This window comes from Nannospalax galili, unplaced genomic scaffold (genome assembly GCF_000622305.1).
Source record: "Nannospalax galili isolate Female #2095 unplaced genomic scaffold, S.galili_v1.0 scaffold416, whole genome shotgun sequence".
Lineage (NCBI taxonomy): Eukaryota > Metazoa > Chordata > Mammalia > Rodentia > Spalacidae > Nannospalax > Nannospalax galili.
The window spans coordinates 227,813-233,546 of NW_008338125.1; the positions used below are offsets into that span (position 1 = coordinate 227,813).

The 5,734-nt window shown below is 44.1% G+C and overlaps 1 pseudogene; it reads left to right on the plus strand.

Annotated features, from left to right (window-relative positions):
• Positions 1-4,483: 4,483 nt before the first annotated feature.
• LOC103734062 lies at positions 4,484-4,662 on the plus strand (annotated as a pseudogene).
• Positions 4,663-5,734: the final 1,072 nt, after the last annotated feature.

Here is a 5,734-nt window from a genome sequence, read left to right on the forward strand (position 1 = left end):
CCCGCCCTGCTTCTACCAGGGGGCTGCTTATAAATAGTATGGTCTCTTTTCTCTTCTGCTCAGATTTACAACTTACCTGCCCTTGGGTTTTTCTCTGAAGGAAACTTAGACAGTTTTAGTATGAGTCCCCTCTTAGTCTGGCTAAGTTAAGAGCACTGAGGGAACCCAATTTCCCTGGTAACATGTGGCTCCCAATTTGAGACTCAAAGTTGATGGTAACTGTTGAAAAGCAGAAAGGTTCAGTCAGTTTGGGCTCTGTCGGGAAGAAGAGGCCAGTGACACCCTCCCAAGTTTGTCTTTGTGCTATTACTAGGAATTGTAGGTTTAGAGAATCTTGAGATGTATGTAACTATGCAGCCCCGTCAAGGAATGTTCCTACCTGCCAAAGTTCTCAGCTCCAATCTCTCCTGCAAGGTCATCTGACAAGTTACAAACCTTGCTGGGACAGTTTCCCCTCTGGCTGGCCTCAGGGCCTCTGACTTTTAGCGTTGTAAACATGAGATTCTCAGAGAAATTCCAGCTTCTTGGGAGTCCAAAAGTCTGATAGTCAAAGGGACCGGCAGGGGCATCTGTTTAACATATTTTTATTCCAGTACTGGGCATTTAGCTTGACTGACAGAATGCTTGCCTGGCATGCAAGCTCAGTCCCCAGCACCAAATAAAACTGAGTATGGTGGCTCACTCCTCTAATGTCAACACTTAGAGTTCTAAATCCTTCTTGGCTACAAATGAAGTCCAAGGCCAGCCTGGGCTCCAGGAGACCCTACCTTAGAAAAAGCAGCAGCAAATCCCTGAAACTTAAGTCCTGCCAGGAAGGTCACATGATCGCGAAAGCACTATAGAAAATTGTATCTAGAAAGAGGCCCTTGCCATGTCAAACCTGACCATGGGTTTAATAGGCCTTTGGAAACAGCTTGTATGAAGAATGTGAAAGACTGTAGCTGTGAAGTAGAAAAACTAAAGTGTTCCAAGGAGAGCTTAGTGGGGGTTGTGATGGTGGAAGTTTGGAGGACCGGGAAGCAAAGAGAAATGTAGATACTTGAGGCCCCCTGTCATCCAGCTGAGAGGTGAGAAAGGATATGGTTGGGAACTAAGAGACCAGCTCATGTTCTGGTAAAGAATCTGGATGCTCTCTGTCTATGGCCTGAGAACTTGAGTGAGGCTGAATTCAAAAGTGTTGGACTACAATTTGTTTGACCAGGGAAATTTTAAGACAGGATAGACTATACTGTTCCATGGTTCCTGATCACTACTTAGATCCAGCGCCATAGAGGGAGGAAGAAGCGGAGGAGAAAAATAGAACATGTGCTGTTTGGGGACTCTCTAACAAGGAATATTTCTAAATTCTCCTTCAGGAAAATTAGGCCTGAGCTGGGGATGGTGGTACATGTCTTTAATCCCAGCACTTGGGAGGCAGAGGCAGGCTGATCTCTGAGTTCCAAGCCAGCTGGAGCTACAGGGAGACTGTCTCAAAAAAAAAAAAAAGAAAGAAATAATTAGGCCTGGAGTTTGGAGGCAAATTCACAATATTTATCTTCAGGAAGACTGTCTATTTAAGGAGTTTTTCCCAGCCTCCATTTGGATTCCTAAAGTCATGCAGAGACACTTTTCCACAGCAACGGCAAGAATCTATGAGCCAGTTATGATAGCACATGCCTTTCATCCCAGTACCTGGGAGGCAGAGAAAAGCAGATCTGTGTTGGAGGCTAGCCTGGTCTAAATAGGGAGTTCCAGATTAGCTGGGGCTACAAGGAGAATCTGTCCCAAAGACAAAGAAAAAAAAAAACATCTGCTTACTCCTGAGACTAGATGTCCAACCCTTTTAGTCTGTGTTGGATAGGCATGTCCTCCTAAAAAACCAGCATCAGCTTAATGTTTGAACCCTAAGAGATTCTGTAAACAGAGGGAGACACAGTCACCCCTCCCACCCAATCGGTCAGCTTCAATTGCATGGGGTGGGGCTCTAAGGACAGGCATGGAGGAAGCCAGAGAACTGCAGACTGCATGGAAACAGCCCCAAGCAGCCCTGTATACTGAAAAGAAAGAAAATTAAAGAACAGTGGCAGCCAGATGTGAGGAGCAAGTGAAGCCCATTAGAGATCATGCAGTCAGGACACTAAAACATAAGCTGGCTGACAAACATTTTGTGTGTTCTGAAGGAAACTGGACACCTGTAGCTTTTGAAAAGGTGAAGGAAAAAGTAGATCCTAAAACAAAGACATAAGGGTCTCTCCTCATGAGCACCAAACCCAGGCATCTTGTCTTTCATTTAATGACTTTGTGTGAATCCACGAGGGAATGAGAGGCCAAACTTCAGGCTGTCATCCACGTGGGATTTAAATGAAGGTGCTGGACAGTGAATGCTCCGTTGGGCCATAAGTCGAATCTTGGTTCAAGAGATACAAGAAAAGGGCATAGGAAGCTGAGGGGCAGCCTTATCTGTTCCTCTACAACAGCTATTATAACAAGCAGGACCAGCTCTGTAAGTTTTAGGGCCCAGTGTGAAATAATTCAACGCAGCACCCCTTGTTGACAATTACTGAGGATTTTAACAGCCAGGTGAGGTGGCACAAACCTGTCATCCCAGGACGTGGAGTTGAGGCAGGAGGACCAGTCATGAAATACTGTCATCCTTAGCTACATAACAAGGTTGAAGCCAGCCTGGGTTACATGAGACCTGGTCAAGAAAGAAAGGAAATGTGGAAGGGAAGGAGAAGAGAGAGGATTTCAAAACAGCAAGAGAGCATTAAACCAAGCATGGATCTTTAGTGTACACTCTGTGGCTGTGCAAGGGACGTAACCATGAAGTCAGGCCTGATCCTAAGGCAGGTGAGCATGCCATCACAGGCTGCATTGTCTGACCAGTCGGGATCATATCCCAGTGCAACCTCATTCTACAAAGGTGCCATAGAACAAGTTAGGGGGTCAGCAAACCATGTAAAGGATCAGACAGTAAATAGTTTAGGCTGAACAAACCATTGTATTTCTGTGGCAATGACTTAACTGTACCATTGCAGCATGAAAGTAGTCCTAGATAATGCAATGTGTTCCAAAAAAACCTTATATAAATCCAGGCTGGATTTGGTTCAGGTTGTAGCCAGAACCTGCTCTAGACTTCATGTTCCTTAATTTGTTTTTAACTTTGTACAAAATAATTTATGCATTATCTAGGCAGCATTGTTTTACAGGGAATTTGTCCCACCTCAGCAATTATGAATCTAAGGAGATGAAAGGAAAATCACTTAGAGCTGTTTGTCCAAATAAAATCACCCTCTGGGTTTACATCTGCTTAAGAGAAAGCAGTAGATTATAGACGTATTTACACAGCTAAAACATACTGTTTACATATAAGATATGCCAAAAAGGTCCCTTCCAAATACTGTTTAATGACACTATGATTTTGCCTCCCCTCAAAATACTGTTTAAGACTATGATAACTAGTAGTTATCACAGCAGTTCAACTAATGATAGTTTAAATTCTCACTTTACTGAGAGATCCAACAATTCATTTACAGTTAATGGATGGTAACAATGGCAGTGCTGCATTTCAATTTGTGCTTTGCCCTGTTAGGTCCCTTGAAGCACACTTCTCAGAATAAGCTACTTGTTAACTCCCTAAGCAAAGGAAATGGCCAATCATGAAAAGTTAAGTGAAAAAGGAGCAAATCTCAGTATCTAGCAAAATGAAAAATATGGATTTTTAAAAATTTATTGGGAATTTCATACATGCATATCAGGCATTTTGATCAAATGCATGCCCGCTCCCTCCCCTCCCACTCCTCCCATATCTCCCCATCACTTTCTGATGGCTTCTTGTACTCTTCTATTTTTTTATAGTGCTTTTGGCTACTCTAACATTCCCCCCTCTGAAAAGGTAACCCTAAAATCTTTCAGGGGTTAGATTAAAAACTCCTCAATACTCTCAACATGTTTGGCCTTTGGAACAGAATATGTTGCTAAGAGGCCCAAGGACATTTGGACTTTTAGCCAAGAAACTGGCTACTTTGCTTTGGGTTCGTTCTACCCTAACTGCCTAGCCAATTCCTACCTCCTATTCTTATCACACCGTCCTCTGAAGGGGTTACCCAAATTGTCATAGGGATTGGGGTCACAGACCACTCTGGCTTCTTTCATGCTGAACAGGGACGCAGGGTGAGGCAATTGGGGTACCTCTTCATTGGGACTTTCTAAAAGACTCCCAAATTGCATAACTCATCTCTAGGGTGAAAAAGTCTTTTACTGGTGAACAAGATGTAAAGAAGTACAGGCCAGAGTAATTAGCATTGGGGAATCCTAGGGGCCTCGCCAGTGAGTGGGCAGACCCGGGTGCAGGCTCCATGCCAGTAGCTGAGGTGCTTGGGGCTGTTTTCAGGGGCTGTTGCTGCAGGTTCTGGATCTGGCTTTCCGCTGAGTGGCTGTCACAGCGACTGTGAGACGTCATTGGCCGAGAAGGTCTAGCTCTGAGGCTTAGTGCTCTACCCAGTGTGACATGCCAACTGCCAAGCAACTAGCTGACATCTGCTACAAGACCTTCTCTGCCTCCATGATGCTCCTCACTGTGTACGGGGTTACCTCTGCAGTGTGCGCACCTACCGCTGTCTCCAGCTGGGCAGCGCCAAGCTCCAGGCGGCAGAAGAATAGAAGATGTTAGGAATGCTGTAGAACTGTGGACTCTTCCTCCAGAGCAGTGTGGTTCTAGGCAGGATATGGAAGAACCTCACCCACAAGTCACCCATATTAAGACCCAGGGTCAGAATATGTTTCAAACCCTGCTGGATGAAAGTGCCATGGTTTCTACAGTAAACTACCAATTTGTGCCAGTTTAAGACTGTGGAGGCTGTCAAATAAATGGAATGTGAGGGCAAGGTATATTACATTAAATATTTTACCAAAAAAAAGAGTAACTAGCATTACAATTTCTAGACAGAGAACTAGAAAAAAGTCAGAACAGGGCTATTTTCAAATGTTCATATGAGAGCTGATTGGAATTTCTTGAAAAGGGCTTCCAAAAGCATCCCTCTAGTGGGTTCCTCCTTTTTCTTTTGTCTTCCAAAGCTGGAGATGGATTTAGGATTTGCTTTCAGGTGTTTTGATAGCTTTTGGAGTGGTTAGAATCAGTGTCAGTTCTCTCCCCAAGGCTTCTAGATAGGGGGAGAAAACAAATTTATCCATCAGTTTAGAATAATGGCTGGTTGTCTCCCTTAGCTACAGGTGGGCACTACAGTATTGGAGACCAAGATTTGAAGTCTTACATCTGAGCAGCACTTTCTGATTAGGACCAAAATCATCAATGAATGGACTTAAGCCTAATGTCTGGGAAGTGTAATCCTTTGAGCTCTACAAGAAATACACTGATAACTTGACTCTTTGGTTATACTTTTGAGTGTTTAAGACCATACAGTTGGCTCAAATCAACTTATTTTTACACTTAAGGTAGTCTGAGGATCTGTTCCTCAGGGGTCACATGGGCTTGGGAGGAGCTCCTGGCTCCTTTTACCAGTTCCATCTCTGTGAAGATAAGTCAAAGGTCCTGCTCGACCATATCTTGCTTCACTTGGAAGCATGGATGAGATGTTTCCTCTGAGTTGACCCTCATCTTTGGAGACTGGACACTGGTTCAAGTCCATCTCTTGGGGTCTCCATGTCCTCCCTGAAAAAGAGGACAGGTGACTCACTACAGTTACAGGATTTTGAGAGCTCTTCCATAGTCCCCTGGAACTTAGTTGACCTTGGA